This window comes from Natrix helvetica, assembly GCF_964273705.1.
Source record: "Natrix helvetica genome assembly, chromosome: 2".
NCBI lineage: Eukaryota > Metazoa > Chordata > Lepidosauria > Squamata > Natricidae > Natrix > Natrix helvetica.
This window is the reverse complement of record NC_138552.1, coordinates 170,668,620-170,693,097: the sequence shown is the minus strand read 5'-3', so window position 1 is coordinate 170,693,097 and position 24,478 is coordinate 170,668,620.

The following is a 24,478-nucleotide window of genomic DNA, read 5'->3' as shown; positions in this document are numbered from 1 at the left end:
GATGGTCACGGGCAGCTGGGCTACGATGTCCTTGAAACGGATCTGGAACGTGCCTTGGCCTACGATGGGGACTCGGTTCCCCTGGTAGTCTCGTAACAGGATGTCTGGAGCGCGTAGTTGGCTCTTTTTGAGGCTAGGGATAGCCTGTTTCATGGATGCCCATGAAATGATCGTCAGGGACGATCCTGTGTCAACTTCCAGCTCGCAAGGAGAGCCCTCCAAGAGGACTGTGACTTTCAGCTTTTTAGGCCGCTTGGTGCGGACCTGGCTTATTGTTGTGAGATACGTTTGCAATTCCTCTCTCTGGGTCAACTCTATCTCAGTATCTGTATCCTGAAAATACTCTCGTTGAGCGTCTTGATAGAACGCTCTCTCAGCTCTTGGTGTGTAATCTCTCTGGGGATACGCTCGCTCAGCTCTTTGGGAATTTTCTCTCTGGGTAAACACTTGTGGATTTCTCTCTGGGCGCCCTTTTTGATTTCGCCAAGCCCCTGGGTTGGGCTTCTGTTGGTGGTACATAGGTGGCTGCCGTGAGGCAGGGACTTCGCTCCGGCACACTCGTGCGATGTGCCCAAGTTTGTTGCAGTGCGAACAAACAACGTTCCTGAACCTACAGGTAGACCTGGGGTGATTCCCTCCGCAGCTTGCGCAGGGCGGCAAACGGAATCCGGGTCTCCCCCCAGGCCTCAAGTGACTGCTCCGCATCAGGTGACTGTCCTCGAACTCGGGATCCTCGTAGTCGGGGCTTGCGTCCTCGTAGTGAACTCTGGTTTGCCTTGGTACTGGCTGGTTTTCGCTGAAACCGCGTTGTATGGTTACCGATGACTTCTCCGCTGATTCTGACGCTCTTGCTTCGTTTAGAGCTATCTGCAGGGTTAAATTTGGGTTTGCCAACAGCTTCTTTTGTAGTGAAATGTCTCTTAACCCACAGATTAGCTGCGCTAAGATATGCTCGTCCAGATCCCTGAACTCGCAGTGAGTTGCTGCTTTACGCAGGGCTGCAACATATTGATTGATGGATTCTCCCGCCTTCTGGTTCTGCGTGTTTAATTCCTTGTGGCAAACATGGCGGGAAGGTTTTGGCGCGTAATGAGTTTGTAGAGCCTGTTGCAACGCCGTCCACGATACTGCCTGTATTGGAGTAGGCGCGGTGAGGTCTCTGGCCGTGTTGAAGACTTCTTTTCCGCAGTAGCCGAGGAAGATGTTTTTCTTCCGGGCATCGGTGATCCCCGTGTATTCGTTCGCTTCGAGAAAACACTCGAAACGAATCATGAAGGCTTCCCATTCGTCGTTCGCTGGGTCGAATGGAGCGGGGGGAGTGTGCATCGCCATCTTCTCTCGTTTGAATTTGCCGCGCTGCGGTGACCTGAGATGGCTGCCGGAATTTCTGCCGAATTCCTAGGCTGGATCAAATCCGGAGATTCTGGAGGTAGCGTTCTTCATCCTATCTGCCTCTCGATCCCACCTTCGTCGCCAATGTTGGATCTGGGCAACGAGAGAACAGACTGCGGACACGAAGTGACTTAACAGCTCTTTATTAGTAGTAGTAGTGATCCAGCTTGCTCTGTGGTCGGAGGGTTCCCCTTTTATAGGGATCAGGTACGCCCCTCGACCAATCAGAATGATACCTGTTTCCCGCTGTAGTAGCGGACCAGAGAGGAGACTTGCCACGATATATCTTAATATCTAACACCAAGACTAACAGTATCCTCTTTCTTTCTTTCTTTCTTTCTTTCTTTCTTTCTTTCTTTCTTTCTTTCTTTCTTTCTCTCTCTCTCTCTCTCTCTCTCTCTCTCTCTGTCTGTCTGTCTGTCTGTCTCCCTCTCCCTCCCTCCCTCCCTCCCTCCCTCCTCCCTCACAGCAATGTTGTCTTGGATTGATTTGGAGCAATCTGAATTGTTAGGCCAAATAAGAAGTTTCTTCAAAGTGAATTTAGAATGTGTAAGTTCTTTTTATGTATTACAAAAAGACTTAAGAGTACTCTTCTTTCAAACATATACAGGTAGTCCTCAACTTATGACCACAATTGAGCCCAAAATTTATGTTGCTAGGTGAGATGTTTGTTAAGTGAGGTTTGATCCATTTTATGACATTTCTTGCCACCGTATTTAAGGGAATGAACTGCAATTGTTAAGTTAGTAACACAGTTGTTAAGTGAATCTGGCTTCCTCATTGACTTTGCTTGTCAGAAGGTTGCAATTACAATGATCAATTGACCCTGGGATATTGCAAACATCATAAATATGAAGCAGTTGCCAAGATTCTGAATTTTGATCACATAATCATTTGGCTGCTACAACAGTTGTAAAAAATACTTTTTTCAATGTCCTTATGACTTTGAACAGTCACTAAACGAACTGTTGCAAGTAGAAGATTACTTGTATGAGTAGGCAACTTCAGACAACAATTGGATTTGTTTTCTTGAGTTTTCAATGAACAGTGTAATGGCTAATCTTGAGTTTTGACTGATAGCTAAACTTGTCCAGCTGGCAAAACGTGCCTTCTTCCCAGCCACATCCTACATTAAGAAGAATTGGGGAAGGGGGATGTTGTGAAATTAGCTGATGATGTTTGGTGGGAATGTCATAAAACAAAAATAGGAAGTCCATTAATCCTTATTCTGTATACCATAAGTAAGAACAGAATCATTTGCTAGTGTTGTGCTTAAGGCAAGGTAGGAATTGGCAGTTGGAACATAACATTTTGTGTTGAAATGTTTTTTTTTTCTGCTGATTCATAGACTGTTGGATAGCATTTCAAGTTGCCCTTGAGAAACGGCTATCAAAGGCACTTGTCAAATCTACTGAATATACTGTATGATTGAAGGCAGGAGGAGGGGGAAAAAGACTTAGGACCCATTAGTAGGGTTGGGCATCATTCAGAGCCTGGACTAAAATGGATTCGATCTCTTGAAATTGGAACCATGATATGGGACCTTTACAGTTTATATCATAATTGGTATCCTGAATGAATACTTTATCAGAGGAGAAGAAGAATGCTCACTATATTTCTTCCAAGGAAGGAGTGGAGCTTTTGAGAATCCCTATTTGAGAACGATCTATGATCTCAGTTTAAGTCAATAAAGCAGAATTCATACAAGCAACATTATTCTAATGATCCTTGATGGAATTGTAAAAGCATAGGCTGTATTTCACTAGTTCTGTCTAATCGAATAATTGATTATTCATTTCCATGAACTTTCATGAGTGCTCCAGATCAACAAGGGCATGAAGACTCTCCATCTGTTCCCATCCTTTATGAAGGAACCTCTGTTCCTGTGTTTAATCTCTTACAGACATGGAAGGCTTACTAAGAAAAGCCACCTAGGTTGACTGGCAGTACGAAAGATATTGGACTTCACAAATCCACTTGAATATGAAGTTTGGGTACTGCTTAACTAATGAATTCCCCAGAACCTGTAACCAAGAGGCAGTGGCAAAGAGATTTGGAGCATGGAGCAGTTACATATGGATGTAACAGCTATCCTGGAGAGTGGAACAGAATTTACCAGGAGCCTTAGGATCTTTCTTTGAGAAGCCCTTGCCTTTCGTCACATTCATCCACATAGATCTTCATCCTCTTTTTTTTCTGTTAGGCCTTATATGACCTGTTGGAATTAAGGTCAAAGTAGCAAGTAACTTCAGCTATCATTTGGATAATGACTAAGGTAAAGGTAAAAGTTTCCATCGCACATATGTGCTAGTCATTCCCGACTCTAGGGGGCGCTGGTCATCTCCATTTCAAAGCCAAAGAGCCAGCACTGTCCAAAGACGTCTCCTTGATCATGTGACCGGCATGATTAAATGCCGAAGGTGCACAGAAAGCTGTTACCTTCCCACCAAAGGTGGTCCCTATTTTTCTACTTGCATCTTCACATGCTTTCAAACTGCTAGGTTGACAGAAGCTGAGACAAGTAATGGGAGCTCACTCCGTTATGCGGCACTAGGGATTCGAACCACCGAACTGCCGATCTTTCTGATTGACAAGCTCAGTGTCTTAGCCACTGAGCCACCGCGTCCCTTATCCTATTAAAGATAATGACTAAGTCATCCTTAATAGGAATTTGGAACATTATATTTAACCGAACCTGTCTCTATTATTCATTGATAATTGTATCAACTACAGATTTTGGGACTTAATATCCAGTACCTTTGGAGGGCATTAGGTGGGTGGAGAAAGTGTCCTACCCAGCAAAATCCTATGAAGGTGCCAACCCTATTTCTGATCACAAGACCAATGAGAAAATTGTAAAAAGAAAAGCATTTTTGAAATACACTTTTTAGGCTGTCATCAAATATTTAGACTTCATAAATGCCACTGAAGCATTATGAATTCATCAGCCACTTGAGGATTCTTGCCTACAAAAGAGAAGTTGGGAGGCTTTGACCACCCAATCATTTTTCTTCCAAAGATACAGCAGACTCAGCCGTGCATGCCAACAATGAAGGGTTATTAATTAGAAGCTAGTTATTTTCCACATTGATGTGCTGTATAAGCAGCCTAGAGATAAGTTTGAAAATGACATTTAGTTCCTATGGAGGATATTTTAAAAAGGAGAAAATCAAACCAAAAACACCTTAGAATACTTTGGAGGTGGGATTGGAACGTGATCTTCCAATGAGCTGTGGTGGTGCATTCTAACCAAGAATGCAGTACTACAGGCTACTTCTGCTGACTGACTGCAGTTTGGCAGTTCGAATCCCACCAGGCTCAAGGTTGATTCAGCTTTCCATCCTTCCGAGGTGGATAAAATGAGGACCCAGATTGTTGGGGGTAATATGCTGAGCAGGGGGCTGTCAAGCACTGTGAAGTGGTATATAAATTTAAGTGCTAGTGCTAGGTGCTATTGATCTTCAGAGACTGATCAACTCTAGCAAAAAGAAGGGATTTTTTCAAGAATTCCAGTCCTCCTATACAGTTAGAACCCCACATCAATCAAACCATTTTGACCAATGGGTCACTGGTCAGTTGTCAGGAGAACTAGTACACATGTGTAGGTTTGACATACTTACAGCTAGGCAAAGTGCCAAGGAAGCCACTACAATTTGGACTCTCTTCTTTCTTAGCCTAGAATCACACAGCAAGTCAACCCCAAATTTGACATATGTGTAGCCATTTTATTTAGCTCTCTATTATACTCATTTATTACTTTATCTGTCTCTTTATTATGTAAGGAGGTTTATTGGGCTATTTAGGTGAGGGGGAAAGACTAAATAGATAGTGAGGGTAGTTTTGGCTAGGTGACCTTCTTTCCCGTGGGAACAGAAGCTGCTCCTGCTGAGATTGGAAGGTAGCGTTTGAGAACATTGGGTAATGTGGATTGAGTGTTTATTGGAGAATGTGATTTTTGAGGTATGTTTCTAACTTACAATATTATGTGGTGTAATTACGGTTTGTGTCAGGATCCAGAATTACAACAGACTTCGCCAATTTGATGTCTACCTAAATAAAATAAATTTGTTTTCGAAGATGGACTTTGCACATCTCTCTTTTGAATGGGTTTCATCACTTGGAAATCTGACAACACCAGTCATGAATTCAGTTTGGACAACACCTTTGATGGCTCAAGGATTGCATCTGGCGTTTGCCAGGGGCTGTTGAAGAACTGAAGAACAGAAAGTGTAATTTGACGTGACTTCAACTGTAATTAAGAATGAAGGAATTACAGTCAGTGGATATGGTTCTTCCTCTTGTATATAATAATTTTCCCTTTCTGCTGCATTAAAAAATTACAGTCCAATGAGATATTTTTGAAAGAACTCTCCAATTATAGCAAGATATAAAAGCAATAGAACTGAGGTCATCTATAATTCGAAGGTCAAGATGCCAGGTATAATTGCATGAGGAAAACCCTGCCCCCTCTTTTTTTGTGTTACAACCCCTGGTATGCCCAAATATGGGAGGAAACACACTGCTCCCCCTTTCTATCCTTCGGCTCACTGCAGGAGATCATCCAGGCAGAAAACCATATTTTTAATGTTGCCTTTGTTATATTTGTGTTGTATTTGGGCTGATAAATAAATAAAGTCTCCATTAGTGATGTGCCTGCTGAGAGTGAGCTCCCTCCCATATTTGGGCACACCAGGGGTTGTAACACAAATACATACCTATTTCCTTGGCTCAGCTGATAAGGAGGAGAGCCTGTGGCTTAGTGGCTAAGACTCCTGCCTAATATGTAATACAGCCCAGGTTCAAATCCCAGTAAGGGTATGGCTAGCTGATGAGAGCTAAATAGCTTGAAATGGATCTATACTAGTCTCCCTTTATTTATTTATCAGCACAAATACAAGACACACACACAAACACACACACACAAACACACACACACGTGTGTGTGTGTGTGTGTGTGTGTTGTATTTGTGCTGATAAATAAATAAAGGGAGACTAGTATAAATACCAGGGGTTGTAACACAAATACATACATGCATGCATACATGCATGCATACATACATACATACATACATACATACATACATACATACATTATATATATATATATATATATATATATATATATATATATATATATATATATATATATATATATATATATATATATATATATATATATATATATATATATATATATATATAAATTAGATCAATACATTTAAAAAGAATCATAAAAATGATTCTGTATTTTCATGTGGACTTTTCCATACGTACAAGTTTTGGTGTATTCCCCCTTCTCTATGTACCATATTTTTCGGAGTACAAGATGTACCAGAGTATAAGACACACCAAGGTTTTCAAGAAGCAAATTAAAAAAAAAAGGTTTTCTACTCTGCAGACCTCCCAAAAACGGCCTATTTTTTTGCGAAAATGGATGCCTTTTCTTTTTTTTAAAAAGGGCAAGGATAGCCCTTAGGAGGCTTGTAGAGTGTTCATGGGAGGGTGTGGGAGCCAAAAATGAGCAAAAAACGGCCCATTTTTCGCAAAAATGGCATTAGGAAGCTTATAGCATCTCCTGGGAGTTGGGTGGGGGCAAATTGAGCAAAAGATGGGCTATGTTTTGCTCATTTCTGCCCTCCCCAGCCCCCAGGAGCTCTCTGAAAGCCTACTACAAGCTATGCATGGCCATTTTGGTGAAGGGGGAGGAGTTTCGGGAGGCCAAAAATGCTATATTCAGTGTATAAGACTCACCCAGATTTTCAGTCTCTTTTTTGAGGGGAAAAGGTCTTATACTCCGAAAAATATGGTATATGAAATTTTTACAAGCATGCCCATGTTTTTGCAACTATAATTTCCAAATGCAAAGCATTTTCATGTGCGTTTTTCTATTGCACACTTTTTGAATTCATGTTTTCCTAATGTGTACATTTGTGAACATCTATTAGAATTCAAAAGAATGTGGGATTCAGGTTTGACTAATTTATATGTAGACTTGGAAAATATGTTTGCATTAGAACGATTGCAGATGCAAATCTTTATCAAGTTCCGTTCTTCCCCAGTTGGTAATACTTTACCAATATGCAGAAACCCCTTGTGGACAAAAACTACTTTTGATATATGCTGTAATAAACTGGTACGAAAACTGTTTCCATAAAAACTATATGCACAAAAGAAACTGAGTAAATGTTCCAGCAGCAAGATGCTACACTTTAAGACCGGATGAAAATGGAAAATGAAATATTCAAAGAACCCTCCAGGCAAGCATTTAGTTTAGAAACAAAGCAAAAGGATAAACAAGCAGTTTGTCTTATTTCCCAATGCTGTACAAGAGTGAAAGAGTCAGAAATTGTATAAGTAATCCTCATGCTTAGAACATCCGGTGTGATCACTGTGCAATGATCGAGATCGGAAGAGAGTAGGCTGAAAAGTTGGCAGAGGGATAGCAGATAAAACTCTCTTTTGCTCCAGCTTTCATATAGTTTACATTTTATTGAATATTTCCAATGTAAGAAATGTCTGCAGATCTGTGTCCCAACAGGAAGGGAAAGGGAAGAAAAGGAAAGTGATGGAATGGGATGGGATGGGAGGGGAAGGAGAAGGGGAGGGAAGGTGGAAGAGAAAAGGAAGGGAAAAGATGGCATGGGGAGGGGATGGGGAGGGGACAAGGAGAGAGGAGAGGAAAAGAGAAGATGAGAGGACAGGGGAGGGGAGGGGAGAGGAGAGAGAAGGGAAGGGGCTTTATATATGACCCCATGTCATGCCTTGGGAGCTCCTATATGGATATATGGATCTTTAATCTGATCTGGCAGAGATTTTATGTTTTTTGCCCTGAAGTTGGAAAATGAGCGCATGACTTATTTTGATATTTCCCTGTATCCCTTGCCAGTTAAATTCCCCGCATGACTTCTCAATGCATTTTGCAAAGTAAAAGTGACACACGCAGATGTCCTAAAAGGTACCATGGCCAAGCATCTCAGTAAAACTCATATTTGCCAAAACATCATTAGTGATGTGCCTGCTGAGATGCAATCAAAATCCATCTTGAATCTGAGATTCCCTATACAGGGCTGTTGCTATTTAGCTGATAATATGGACCCTGCAATCAATTGCACATATTTCACAATTACAGAAAAGCTTGCAATTTAAATAGTTTATATTGTAATTAACCTTGCAGAGAAAATAATTAAGTTAAAGCATCCAATTTAGCACTAAGCATCATTTCTTTAATACGAGGAGGTTTTTCCTCTTAAATCTTCTGGGCTGCACTTTATATCTCGTTTCATCCATTCTTCTTATATGACTATATTGCATTTTTATAAATAGATCATTGCACACATAACTCACCTTCCAGCAACCACTGTTCATTACAACACTTTATGGTTCTGTGATTTTAATGCTGGTTGTTTTGGTTCATTGACAACAACTTCCATAAATATTACATATAATTTTAACTAACTCGTTAGATGTCACCCGATTATTGGGGCAATTATATCCAGGATTTTATTATTCAAATGAAGTCACACATCTGCTATCATTTCCAGTGAATTCCGATTGCCACTTGCTATGAAGATTATTTCTCTATGATCTTGCGTTGTTGGTTTTTATAGTAGAGAGTGCAACTTGTACCTCTTTCCAGTGGTGGGTTCCTACCTGTTTGAACCAGTTCAGCCGAACTGGTAGTAACTTGGCGGCCTGGGTCGTTGGAACCAGCAGCAACTCAGGTCTGCGACACCCCTGAACTGGTTCTCCCAGCAGCACCATAGGGTTAGGTGTTTTTTGTTTCTGCGCAGGCACAGAGCAATTTTTTTTGTATTGCGCATGCGTCCCTTTTCAAACCAGCAGTAGTGGCTGACGGAACCCACCCCTGCCTCTTTCCCCAAAGTTATCACTGAGCTGGAATTCTTAATGACACAGAAAGGAAAAGTTATTAAACGCATGGAAATAGAAAATCAAAAGTACTTTATTTAATTTCACTTTAAATGAAATGATTACATTTATGTTTTGTGCTTGGCCCACACATACCTTTTGAAGTGTGGTCTCTAGACTATTATTAATGTGAGCATGAATCTGAAGGAGGTGATGCATTCCTGCATTATATCGGTGAGGACTTATTCAAGGCTTCCATTCTTGACTCTGCTTTGAGCATGTACAAGAGGTCTGTTTCAGAATTTGCTGAAGCTCTTTCAATTCCTGTAGGCTTAAGTCCCTATTTTGTTGTAGCCAGTCAGAAGAATACTTCAATGATTTGAAGTAAGGGCAATGCTGCCTCAGTTTGGTCTTGACACTGTGCAACCAATGCTTTGGCACAACGGAGATAGCTCCAAAGTGCTAACCTTGCAGGAATAGCCTTATATGTGACCATTTCCATATAATCTGATATGTCAATCACATAGAGTTCTTGACTACTTTGATCCATACAATGTAATGCATACAATCTGGCCGCCACCCCCTTCTCCCCCTGAATGTCGTTTCCCTACTTTATTAGTCTATATTTCAATTTTAGCTTAAATCAATTCTAGAATCACACTACCCTCTCACCTGTCTCCACATAAATATGTAGATAGTCTCACATTGGCTGTAGGCCGCACTTCAAAAACAATTAATATGAAACAATGACTGACTAATTGTCTGTAGAATAAAGCAGCTCATTTGTAAAATTAATAGGTCTTTGCCTTCTTATATACACAAAGCTTTCTCCTTCACATATGAGGAAAGGGAAAACAGAGAGCAATGGAAGCCCTGCCCCCTTTTTAACATGCGTACAGCACAGAGACAGCCTTGGTCGCGTTGGTTGATGATCTCTGGAGGGCCAGAGATAGAGGTTGTTCCTCTATCCTGGTCCTATTAGACCTTTCGGCGGCTTTTGATACCATCGACCATGGTATCCTATTGCGCCGGTTGGAGGGGATAGGAGTCGGGGGTACCGTTTTGCGGTGGTTTGGCTCCTACCTCTCCGACCGGAGGCAATGTGTGTTGACAGGGGGACAGAGGTCGACCCCGAGGCCACTCACTTGTGGAGTGCCACAGGGGTCGGTCCTCTCGCCTCTCCTGTTCAACACATATGTGAAGCCGCTGGGTGAGATCATCCGTGGTTTTGGGGTTGAGTATCATCTCTACGCTGATGATACTCAGCTGTATATTTCAACTCCAAACCACCCCAACGAGGCTGTCGAAGTGATGTCCCGGTGTTTGGAGGCCGTCGGGGTCTGGATGGGGGACAACAGACTTAAACTCAACCCCTCCAAGACTGAGTGGCTGTGGCTACCGGCACCTCGGTTCAGCCAGCTGATCCCATCGCTGGCCATAGGGGGCGAACAATTGCCCCCTGTGGAACGGGCGCGCAATTTGGGCGTCCTCCTTGATGCCCGGCTGTCAATGGATGACCATGTGGCAGCCGTGGCAAGGGGGGCGTTCCACCAGGTTCGCCTGGTGCGCCAATTGCGCCCCCTACTGGACCGGGATGCCCTACGCACGGTCACTCATGCGCTGGTGACGTCCTGCCTGGATTACTGCAACGCTCTCTACATGGGGCTGCCCTTGGGACGCGCCCGGAGACTGCAGTTAGTTCAGAACGCAGCCGCGCGGGCTGTGATGGGGAGTACGAGGTACTCCCACGTAACACCTCTCCTGCGCGAGCTGCACTGGCTGCCTGTGGTTTTCCGGGTGCGTTTCAAGGTGCTGATTACCATCTTTAAAGCGCTCCATGGCACGGGACCTAGTTACTTGCGGGATCGCATCCTCCCACATACATCCCTGCGGCCAATACACTCACACAGGGAGGGATTTCTCCTGGTGCCGTCCACTAGGCAATGCCAGCGGGCGACACCGAGGAGTAGGGCCTTCTCTGTGATGGGCCCAACCCTCTGGAATGACCTCCCCCCCGACATTAGAACCACTTCTGACCTCCGCTCCTTCCGGCAAAAACTGAAGACCCACCTGTTCCGACTGGCAGGCCTGGCATAATTCAACTGTCCCTCCTGGCAAATGTATTATATCTGGTTATTTTAGGGGTTTTTTAATTTACTGTATTTGTTTTTAGGGGTTTGAATTTATTTTATATCTGCTTTGTACAGTTCTTTTAACTACATTTTAACCTCCTCCAGGTCAATTGTCAACTGTACATATTTAATTTAATCTTATTGTATCCTGTTATATTTTGTATGAACTGTACACCGCCCCGAGTCCCTTGCGGGAGAGGGGGCGGTCTAGAAGCATTAAATATTATTATTATTATTATTATTATTATTATTATTATTATTATTATTATTATTATTATTATTATTATTATTATTATTATTATTATTATTATTATTATGCACCATACACCTAAAGAAATGCAGGACTATGTGTGACCTGTGCCCAATCCATCATGACATAAGAAAAGGATACTTACATTCAGGGGTGGGTTCCTGTACCAGTCAGTCCTGGTTTGCTGCACGCACACATGTACCGTGCATTGCTCACCATGCCTACTTGGCTGTTAATTGTTCTGCACATGTGCAGAAACAGAAAAATGCCAGCAACGCAGTGGTGGGTTTCTGCTGGTTCACACCGGATCGGGCAAACCGGATGGTCAATGGACCTGGAAGTAAGTTCCTGCCCCGCCCCTGTCACTCACTCGCTTGCTCGCCCCTGCCCATCCAGAAGCCGCTCCATTGCTCGGTCCCCCTGCCTGTCTGCACTATCCTAGCCCCGCCCACTGCTCACTGATTGGCTACCTCACCAATCGCCCCACCCGCCTCTAAGAACCCTATCTAAACCCACTTACCTTTTTTCCTGTTTGGCGCTCTATTGCTGCCTGCTGACTCCGAGGAGGTAAGTAAGTTGCAACTAAGCATGGGGTGGGGGGAGCTGCCGTGGCCCTGCACTATAAGTTAGTCCGGTGACCTTTTGAGGCCTTGCAAGGATCCTGGGCTCGCTTATAGCGCAGGGCCACCAGAAAGCCCCGGGGTGGGGACGGCAGCAGGAGCTTACGCGTCGCGGCCGGCCCAAGTTCGGGGACCTTGCAAGGCCTTGGTGTTTTTTACATCGGGGCGTGCTGCAAGAGAGAGGAAGTAAAGACCTTTTCCGGATTGTTGGTGGTGGAGTTGCGGGCCCGTGCTCACTAAAGCAAGTCCGGGGAAGTCCTTTGCGCCAGCTGGAAAAGGTCTTCACTTCACCCCTCTTGCAGCATGCCCCGATGCAAAAAATGGTGAGATCGGCGCACTTGGGGCTGCTGCTGCGATGTCCAGGGAGGCTAAACCAAGCCCCGCGCCTCTCCCAGCCACTTTTGCGGCTTCCTGGAGTAAGCTGAAACTAAGCATGGGGCAGGGGGGCTGCTGTAGCCCTGTACTATTAGCGAGTCTGGTGACCTTTTGCGGCCTTGCAAGGATCCTGGGCTTGCTTATAGCCCAGAGCCACAGGGCCGTCAGAAAGTGCGGGAGTGGGGATGGCAAGGGGAGCTTACACGGCGCGGCTGGCTCAAGTTCAGGGACCTTGCAAGGCCTTCGTGTTTTTTGCATAGGGGCTTGCTGCAAGGGAGAGGGAGTAAAGACCTTTTCCGGATTGTTGGTGGTGGAGGTGCGGGCCCGTGCTCTTTTAAGCAAGTCCAGGGGAGTCCTTTGCGCCAGCTGGAAAAGGTCCTCACTACCCCCCCTTGCAGCATGCCCCAATACAAAAAATGGCGAGATCGGCGCACTTGGGGCTGCTGCTGCAATGTCCAAGGAGGCTAATCCAAGCCCCGTGCCTCTCCCAGCCAATTCGGGGCTTCCTGGAGCACCAAGAACCTTCGCGCTCTTCTCTACGCTCTCCTCGGCTCCTCGCAACGGTAATAGACGTCCAGAAGCGGCGGGAGCCGGAAACCCTAGCCCCAAAAGCCGATTCTGGACATCTATTGCAGTCGTGAGAAGCCGAGGAGAGCGCGGATAAGAGCGCGAAGGTTAGGGTTACTGGGCAACATGTATGTGTGTGTGTGAGGCTGGAGTTATGCCCCCCTCCCCCCTCCCGGGGTCGAAGCACCTCAAAGGGACAAGCAGGCTGCCACAGCTCCACTGAGAAGACATTTCTGAGAAGAAAAACTTCTCCGGTCAGGCTGCACCGGAGCTGGTGGAGCGCCGGCAACAGCCTGCCTGTCCCTTTCAGGAACTCTACTGAGAAGACATTTCTGAGAAGAGAAACTTCTCTGATCGCGCCCGACCTGGTGGAGCACTGGCAATCACCGGCCCGTCACAGGGAGATAGTCAGTGAGGTGAACCACGTGATTGCTCCAATCGCACAGCCGCAGCCATTCATTGGCACCACTTATGCGGGAGCCATCTTCATTTTTTATTTTTTACATTTCTTCCCCAGAAGCTAGAGAGGAGGCTTTCTGTTTCTCTTCTGCATATAAGAGAATTCTCCCACTTCAAAGTAAATTGTTAGAGGGGGAAACTAGTCTTTCTTTTGAGGAAATAGGATATCTAACTTCGACATCTCTCCACTCATTCTCTTCTTCCTGTGTAAATCATAGATACCTACTATTTCCAAAAAATCCAGGATGCCTGCACTTTATAATACTTCATTATATGCCTGAACTATATTGCCAACTAAACTCACTGCCCACTCCCCTAACTATGAAGTTCAGTTTAAAGCAGGAGGTCTCCAAACTTGGCAACTTTAAGACTTGGGAACTTCAACTCCCAGAACTCCTGGTTTAAAGCTATCATCTAGTTAGGTGACATGAGATAGTGAATCAGCAGCAAGTTTATCTGTCTGTCTGTCTCTGTCTCTGTCTCTGTCTCTGTCTCTGTCTATCTATCTATCTATCTATCTATCTATCTATCTATCTATCTATCTATCTGTCTATCTGTCTATCTAACTATCTAGCTAGCTAGCTGTCGTTAGAGATGAGAGAGAGAGAGAGATGATGTTGATGATAGACAGACAGACGGACAGATGGATGGATGGATGGTAGATAATTTTTACTCCAAATAAATAGAAAGATTCCCACTGATTTCCTGGGCATGAAATGTAGTACTTGTTTTACAACTATTGTTCACATTAACAGTCCTTTTTTTAAAAACCTTGTCCTTGATTTTGGAAGGTTAAGAGCCTTGCTTTTTCCACAATAAGACACAATTGCTTGTTTTCTGGGAGCTGTATGGTTAATCAGAGAATTATTAATTACAACCAATATAGTTATCATTCTTTTTTCAAATATAGGAAAATTAATGATAGTGAACAATGCCCCACTGCTGGCTTAACAACCTTGAAGGCTGTAGACCAATGTATCTAGGAAGCACCATGCTAAGGAAGATCAATTCAGCATGATCTCACAGGGTTGTGATTAAAATTCTTTTGTACAAATGAGAAGCAAACCATGATTAATTGATTATAGCACTAACTGAAGTATCTAACCAACTAAAAGAATGAATTCTAGCTGAAGAAATTAAAAAGTTTAATGCCAAGGAAGGGGCTATTCATCTCAGAAGAATATTCTACCCGAATTTTCAAATGAAAATAAGAATATGCCAGCAATACTTTTATCTCCAGTTGAGATCCGTATTACAACCATTGTTATCAAAGGTTATAACTGCTTTAAGTACTCTACCATGGGAGAAGAATTGCATCAATGATGATATTTCTGGGGCTCATTTTTTTCAGTTCTTGAATTTTTTGAGGGCTCTTGTTTCAAATGACTCAATCTTAAAGTCATTTGCTTGTTTCCAACTCAGAGTGAGGTTTCAATGCAGGCAATATTGTTTACAATTTATGCTTTATGGTTTGGCACACTCAGTGAATACAGTCCATTGTGGGTAACACAACTGTTGTGTGAGGTCAGGATTACAATGCACAAGATGCCTTGTGAGGTAGGCATTATTTGGGATTCTATAGCTGTAGACTGATACACAAGAGCTATATTGGTGCAGTAATTAGAATGCAGTATTGCAAGCAGAATTCTGCCCACAGCCTGGAGTTCAATCCTGACCGGCTCAAGGTTGACTCAGCCTTCCACCCTTCCGAGGAGGGTAAAATGAGGAGCCAGATTGTTTGGGGCAAAAGGCTGACTGTGTAAAGAGAAGGCTATAAAAGCACAGTGAAGCGGTATATAAGTCTAAGGGCTATTGCTATTTCTACCCACCTTCAGGAACATTGATTTAGCAGGAGTCATAATTCTATAATCTATGTATATGTTCCTCTAAATGCCTGTATTCACTTTTATCTTAATGCATGTGAAGACCAAGATTTGGCATCAAGCATTGATTCCCTTCTTCTCTTATATATGGAACACAAAAAGGAATGAGATAAAATTCAATCTAGTATTCTCCAGATGTTTGGGACCAGATCTGTTACCAGTTTAACCAGCATTATCAGTAGAAACTCATACCTCAAATCCTCACTAAAGACAGTCTAAGTAAAGGTGAAATATCTCTTAAATCAGATTCAACTCCTTGTGAATTATGGGCACATCCATGTATATTCTTGGCAAATATATGGTTGTGGCTTGTTACTGCAATCTTCCAGAATACATTTTAAATATACTTTCCAGCCAGAGCTGAGATATTTTGGTCACCTCCACTTTCAAGTACTTTTGAAGCTCAATCCCATTTATCTTTTCTTCTGAAAGCTGTCAAGCTTGAGAAACACTAAGTTAGAGAGTTGTGTGAACCCAGGCAATTGAGGTCAGTAAATATTCCATGAGTTAGCATGTTATATTAGCACAGCTTTAGTTGTGATGTATTTTTCAGTAACCTTTCATATATTTGCACTTTTAATTCCCACTAATTTTATGTTGCTTTGATTTCAGAATGCCTAATTATGTTATCATTACTTCTTAGCTTCTGCTATATACAGCTGTTTAAATTTATTATTCTTAAAAGTTTAATGTGCTGAACTTTTGTACTTTAAAGGATATTCTTAATTATGTTTTATTTACAATTTTCTCCCACAAACCTATGCATACAATATAGCTGAACCTCAAGAGCGCTATCACAAATCAGCTATTTTAGTGGATCTCTTATGAAGTTATAAAGACTTTGAGAATTAAAGCCAGCATCCAATTAGGTTATTAACACCTAGTGGTATTTTATAGTTGATTAAAAACTGGCATCAAAACAACATTTAAGCGTGTTTTAAGATTATAACACGCAACAGAATGCATGAGAGGCAAACAGGAGGGGGAAATCTCCCACATGATTGTCTTAAAAATTACACATTTATAATCTTTTATAATCCTTAAACAATAAAAGCCAGTTTATTACAAGAAGCACTGAGAGTGTGTATAATTCAGCAAGGAAAAGAAGGGTGTTCTTTGACCTTTCCAGATCTGATGGAAGCTCTCTTCAAAAGTCAATTTGTGAAAAGGACATGGAGATAAATAGAACAGACCTGCCCTCACTAATCCCAATTTTCTTGCATTGAATTGCAGGGGAGGGGGCCTGATTGCATGAAGAACTGTCCCTGAATTTAAATGCATTTATAATCTCCTTTCTAAATTTTCAGCCTAACATGGAAGATCGAGGAGCATGGGGAGTGCTGACAGGCTAATCCCCTGTTTTATTTCCTTATTTACAATGAAAGATCTCTGACAGAACAATAGATGCAGAGAGAAGGTGGTGAGTAAATGAATTAAAGCAGGAATAGAATATATTTCTAATTAAAACCATCAAGGAGATAAGTTTCCATGGTGGCACTTAAGATATAGTATCAATGGTGACTGCAGGGTGGTGGTGGTTGGGACAAACAAAAAGGAGTGACTATTTTTTTGACATCCTCTTCCACAAGAGTTGTGGAAATTTGATGATCCAGAGGGGAGGTGCAATGACATAGAAGGTCAGTTTCCTTCATCCCACCAATTGACACTGTTTAACTGAAGTATGACATCTCTGCCTGACTATAAGTCACAGAAAAGAGAAGTCATTGAGTTAACCAACCCCTTAGAAACTCTACTTTTGCTATTTGCCATATTTTTTGGAGTATAAGATGCTCCGAAGTATAAGACGCACCTAGATTTTGGGGAGGAAATCAAGGGAAAAATATCTGCCTCTGCCTCTCAACAACTTGCCTCCTTGCAACAAACAGTACAGACAATATACACTGTTTGTAGTGTAATATTTCAGACTATACTTGTACAGGTGCTGTTAAAATTGATGTGCTTTCTGGAAATATAGTTATTCTCTGCTATTTAAAAGAATAGCACTTTTTAAAACAATAGCACAGGGCCTCTTCCGATCAAGCATTTATTTTAAAAAGCTTCTTCATTTTGTTAAGTTGTCTAGATAATAACAATAAAGCAGTCTTTAAAAAAACAAGTCTAATATTTTGAACATTCTATAGGCATTTATAGTTGTTGACTTACCTCCTTGCAGCAAAACAGCCTGACTAGCACAAGGGAAAAAAAACTCTGCCTCCGAGCAATTTGCCACATGAAGCAAACAGCAAGTTTCACTTTCAATTTCTCCCAATCATCAGCTGTTACAGACTGCAGGGATTGCTATAGCTTATTGAAGCTTCCGCAAGCCCCTCCTCCCCTTTGTTGCAAAGAGGTAAATTGCTGGGAGGCAGAGACCAAAGGGTTGGAGTCGGTGAGTGGGGCTACATTCAGTGTATAAGACACACCCAAATTTTAACCCTTTTTTAGAGTTAACAGTTTGAGCTTGCTGGTCAATTATGGTTGTCATTCTAAAAGTGTCATTCTAAAACTAAGTCCTGGGTTCTGCTTTAGGAATAAAATGCAAAACACCAGGAATTCCCTAAAGAAAGATAGGATATAAATCAAACAAACAAATTAGTCCTTGAACATTTCTTTAGGGGAAACTAAAAAGTGCTGCTTAAGAAAGATAAACAATAGCTGCCTGAGCAATAAAGCCTAGCCGAGATGAAGGAACAACTGGTGCTTTGGGATTCACTCTGGCCTTGGAATTTCTTTTCCATGGAGGAGACCTTGGTGCCAGCATTAGCAACTAGAAACTCACTTTATTTGCTTTGCTTAACGTTAGGATAATAGATTAGCGCTAAATATTTTGATTTTTTTTAAAAAAATATATAAAAACCCTACAAATATCTGTTTTTTTTCTTCAGCATTTTAGTAAACTGTGATAATCTATTCCAACCCAAAAATGCCAAAATAAAGCATGCTTTCTCTGTGCAGAAGCTTTATGGGAAATTAAAGAATAAGGAGGATAAAAAAATAGTGATCCAGTATTTTGATATTTTAATATGTCAGTACAGTACTACATGCATTAGTTTTCCAAAGTTATTTTACTTTAAGTGCCTGGAATTGAATGGAAGATGCTATTCAGAATCAGAACTGACTGATTCATTAGGTACAATAGAAACAGTTCCGTGGGCCCATTAAAATGTTTTAATTTTGTTTAAATTTAAAAGAATAAAAATGAAACAGAAATTTCTGTATGTAGCTATATGTATATGTGTATATACTGTGTCTGTGTATGTGTATTTATATCAGCTCCAGTGGTGGGTTGCAGATGGTATGCCCCAGTACAGGCGTACCAAATCCTGCCCGGAGCACCGGGTACCGTTCTGGTACGGTGCTCCGGAGGGCCCGCCCGCCCATGCTTCTTACCTGTGCTTTAAGCTTTTGGCACTTCCACGCACGTGCATGGCGCATACGGCGCCTGTGTGGCGCTCCTCTGAGTAGCTGGAGCATAGCGGAGGCTTGCAGAAGCATCATTTGATGCTACAATGCAAGCGTGCGCTGCACATGTGCGCATGTGGGTGACTCCGGGGCCGTTCCAACCGTACTGGTTGGAATGGAATCCAGAACCCAATACTGATCAGCTCCTTCCCATACATATATACATATATGAAAAAGTTGTTAATAAAGAAGGCTAAAAGAATGAAGTACATGAAGGGCAAGAGGAACATATGTTAAAACATATGTTTTAACTGTGTGTTTTTATTCACTTGGAGATTTCCTACCAACTCAGTTCCAAGCAGTTTCCAAGTTAAAAAAAAAACATGGTAAAATCAATAGGCAATAAAACAGGACAAGATATTTATTCAATTACAATGTCCATGCCTCTTGTCTCTTTTTGTGCAATGGTTTAGCCCCAGGTGGCCTTGTGGAATAGGAAGATTTTAACAGGTTTCCAGAAGATCAGACAACAAGGATTCATTTTGCGAGAAAGGCACATTCTATAAGGAACCCGCACTTCCATCTTGCCCTCACTGGACATCCCAAAATGGGATCCTCAGGGGGCATTCTTTGCATGCATTGCAAAGGCAGACCCTATCCAGAAAAACTGGTCTAAAGCTACAGAAACTTCAATAAGGGATAACAGGCAGTGATAGGATTCAACCAGTTCGCACCAGTTCAGGAGAAAACGGTTGTTAAATTACACTCCCCCCCACCCCAGGCTATCGAAGTGGATCCTGGGCACAGTGCTGAATGGAGAAACAGGCAATGGAGCGGCTAGAGTGAGGGAAGGAGAAGGCCGTTTTCCCTCTTTCTACTCTCTTATCCTCCTCCTTCCCTTGTGCCAGACGCTCCGTTGCCCATTTCTCCATTGTAGCGCAGTGCCCAGGATCCACTTTGATAGCGCATGTAATTTAACAACCGGTTTGCCCAGTGTCAGGTTGGCCATCATAAGAGGCTCGTCCCACATGTGCAGCAAAGCTGGAGGACAGGGATGGGCCACGCCTCACATGACAGTCAACCTGACCCTGGGAGAACTGTTGTTAAATTATTTTAATCCCACCACTGATAACAGGTAACTCCTGTAGCAGTGGCATAAGCACGATAATAATGGCTCTGACCCCTGAAAGTATGCAGCCTCATTCTGTGTCAGCTGAAATTTGCAGATGATCTTCAAGGGGAGTAAAATGATTTATAATAATATAAAATGACTTACAATAATTTAATTAAAAAGTGGTAAAGTGTGGGTTGATTGGACTCATAGCTGTCAGGCTCCAAAAACAAAGACATAGAGATTCTTCAAAGCAGTTTCCTTAACTGTTCCTCACCTACAGAAAGAAATCTTGCCAAACTAAAGCAGACTATTTGCACCATGAAACATATACTCTGACAACTATTAGGGAAGAGCTGCCTTAATTCTCATTTTCCTACACAAACTATCTAAATTTTGTTGTTTTCTCTTGAGAATCTGGACTACATTCCATCACAAAGCCCCGTCAATCCAAAAAAAGCTTCCAATTCAGAAAATATTGGACTCAGAGAATCCTGAAGATGAGCCAAGGCCTTCTTGACCATTGGGCTCCATTATTTTTTTTTTATTTGGAGCTTGGAATTCCCAAAAGTTCCCAGATTGCTCTTTTAGGTAGAGAGCAGCCCTGTTAAGATTGACATAATCCTGGAATTGGAGGGTTTTGAATTAATAGTCACCTGCCTTGTTTGGGTTTGATAGGAAGAGAGCTGTAGTCATTTATGGTGTAAAAACATCAGAGGAATCATAAAACATTGTTAGTGAACAAAGGTACTATCAAACTCCATTTTGCTTGATTGATTCCAAGTAGCTAAATATCCAGGTCAACTTCCAATGCATCTCAAATTTGGGCCAGTATTAAACCATTTATTTGGGGATCATATTGATGATACCTGATCCTCATTTGACCTCTGGCAGAAGCTTCATGTTAAACAAAATAGCTGAAGGAATCAGGCTCTAGGCCCAAAGCAGTGGTGGGTTTCAAAAAATTTTGGAACCTCTTCTGTAGGTGTGGCCTGCTTTGTGGGAGTGGCTTGCCACCCATGTGACCGGGTGGAGTGGCCAAGATGATGTCACTGAATTATTTGCCGCAATGGATAAACTTAAATAAGATTAAAATAAGTACACAAAACAATAAAAGAGCTACTTACAGAAGGAAGATGACTGTCCTTGCCAGTCTTCAGTATCACTGACTCCAATGAATGGCCTGTGCAAAGAAGAGACACAGAAATGAACTCTTCCATTGCATGCACTGCATTAGGATGAAACAAGCACACAAAACAATAAAGACAGCTACTTACAGAGGGAAGATTACTGCCTCTAATAATCCTCTAATAATAATTAGACTTAATTACTGCCTCTAATAATTATTAATAATTAGAGGATTACTACCTTGCCGGGTCTTCTGCACACCACCACCTCACCACCTTGCTCCAATAATCTGCACAAAGAAGAGACACAGAAAGGAAGACTTTAATCGCGTGCACTGCATTAGGATGAAACAAGCACACAAAATAATAGAAAAGGAAAGTTACTGTCCTTCTGTGTGTTGAAATCACCCACTGACCACCTTGCTCCAATGAATGGCCTGCACAAAGAGATACAGAAAGGAAGACTTTAATTGCTTACACTACTATATTAAGGATGAAACAAGCACACAAAGCAATAAAACAGCTACTTACATAGGAAAGATGACTGTCCTAGCAGTCATACTCTGTTGCCTCTTCATCCTGTTAAATAATACTAACTGCAGAAGAAATAAAACAATATTGGACTCAATTGTGGTTATAAGCTGAGGACTACAGGTAACAGAAGCGACCTCTGTTTTCACCCAAAAATGTACAGTCTTTTCAGGAAGGATGTCCCCCAACAAACAGGAAAGATATAGTCTTTCATCCAAGAAGTTAGATCAAGAATGAATGTCATAGGTACATTCACAAAGCAATACAGATTTCTTTTTCTGAAATTTAGTTCTCAGTTCAAAAAAAACAGGAATATATGAATTAGGTTCACTACTTAGGTTTGTCCAAGTAGCTATTCAAGAGTTAGTGGTTAGAAGCAATGGTAAAGCAAGATATGGAATTCAAACCAGAAATATTTTGTTGGCTATTTGAAAGGGAATACAATACATATTTAATTTTACACGTGTTAGCAGCTGCTGGAATTGTGTTTGCACAACAGTGGAAAAACAAAGATATGAAAATGAATAAATATTAGAATGTGCAGGAATAAATAAATTGGCAATTAAAATCAAGAAGGCTTTGAATACTTTTTCACGTGGGATTTGAAAAAGAAATTAGAAATCTAAAAGTATGAAAGAAAACACCAATTATGTGAGGAAAGGTCACTATGTATAAGGAAATATTATTAGTACTTGATCATTGTTAATGTGTAGATAACTGTGGGACATCACACACCCCCACACACAAACTATAACAGTGCCAGGAAAACAGGAAAAAATAACAATTTCCCCCCAAAAGACTGCAGATAAAAACAGTTTTTTCCCCTAACCCTAAGGACAGGAAAGACAAAGCCACAGGAATAAAAACCATCAAGGCATTGTGGGAAATTATAAAGGACAGTGCCAGGAAGCTCACAGAACCAGCAACCACCTCACAATTACCTAAACAACCAGGTATCGCACAGAAACACACAAAATCTGGCAAAGCTGCCTTGCACCAACCTGACCTGTCCATAGAAAAGCAGCCACTTTGAGACTCATAAACCATGCACCAATCTGCACACTTAAAAGCAACTTATTGCTTCACAAATAAACCATTTGCAAAAAGGAATAACATTTCTTGCAATAAACATATTCTACAAACAATAAATAAAAATTCCCTAAAATAATTTAAAAAAAAAAAGATATTCTACACACAATAAATTAAAATAAAACCATTAAAAATATTATATCCAAAATAAATTACAATAAAACCATTTTAAAATATTCTATCCACAATACTTTTAAATGTATTAAGTATAAAATATTTTTAAATGGTTTATTTTAATTTATTGTTGATAGAATATTTTTTAAAATAGTCTAATACAATTTTAAAAAAGATTCCACACATAATAATTTAAAATGAAATCATTTCAAAGTATTCCACACACAATAAATTACAATAAAACTATTTTAAAATATTCTATACACAATACATTTTAAAGTATTGAGTATAGAATTTTTAAAAATGGTTTATTTTAATTTATTTTGGATAAAATCTTTTTTTAAATAGTCTAAGACAATTTAAAAAAAGAATCTACACACAATAAATTGAAGTAAACCATTTAAAAATATTCTATACTCAATACTTTCAAGTAAAACGATTTAAAAAAATTCTATACACAATAAATGAAATATTCTTTAAAAAAACACTAAAAGCTTAAAAGAAAAAAAACAACTGGGTCACTTACCAGCAGGCAGAATCAGCAGCTGTCCAATGCGATGGATGCAGCAGGGAGAACGCAGGAGACGAGGCAGCAGGTAAGCTGGACTGAAAGGACAAGAGACAATCGGGTCAGCTAGCCCTGCCACCTGGCAGCCTTAGCCAGCCAGGTGAGGCTGGAGATAGTCGGGGGGATGGTAGCAAGAAACCCCCTTTGGGCCATGTGACATACGCCAGTTCGCGGCTTTTGCAAGACAAGGGCTGAAGGCCTTCCCTTGCGAATCCCGCGAGCTGGTGTAAGTTAGCCTCCCGCTGCCCCTGCCACATGCCAGCTCACTCCCCGCTGTCACCACAGCCAGTTCACCCCCTTCTGCACCACCGCTGCCACCGGCCACCTCCTTTTGGCCACACGGCAAAAGCCGCGAGCTGCCGCTGCCGCCACACCCACCTCCACCCCACCCACCACCCTGCCGCATGCCAGATCACCCCCTTCTGCCACCGCACACCAGCTCGCCACCCACTGCCGCTGCCACTGCTGCCACCACCCACCTCCTTTCAGCCATGTAGTGAAAGCCACAAGCTGCTGCTGCCACTGCCCACTCGCAGCTGCCACCCACCTCCTTTCGGCCACATGGCATACGGCAGCTCGCGGCTTTCACGAGGCAAGGCCTGAAGGCCTTCCCTCATGAAACCCATGAGCTGGTGTAACTTAGCTTCCCGCAACTGCCCCTGCTGCCCCCACCGCTCCTGCTGCCGCCCCAGGCCTCATGCCAGCTCACCCCCTGCTGCCACCACATGCCAGCTCACCACCACTGCCACCACCACTGCCGCCACCCACCTCTTTTCGGCCACGCAGCGAAAGCCGCGAGCCGCCCCTGCCACCGCCCCCGCCCCCTCTGCCCCACCGCATGCCAGCTCACCCCCTGCTGCCACCGCACACCAGGTCGCCCCTGCTGCCGCTGCCACCGCTGCCCACCTCCTTTCAGCCATGTGGCGAAAGCCATGAGCCGCTGCTGCTACCGCCCCTTGCCGCTGACAGCCACCTCCTTTCGGCCACGTGGT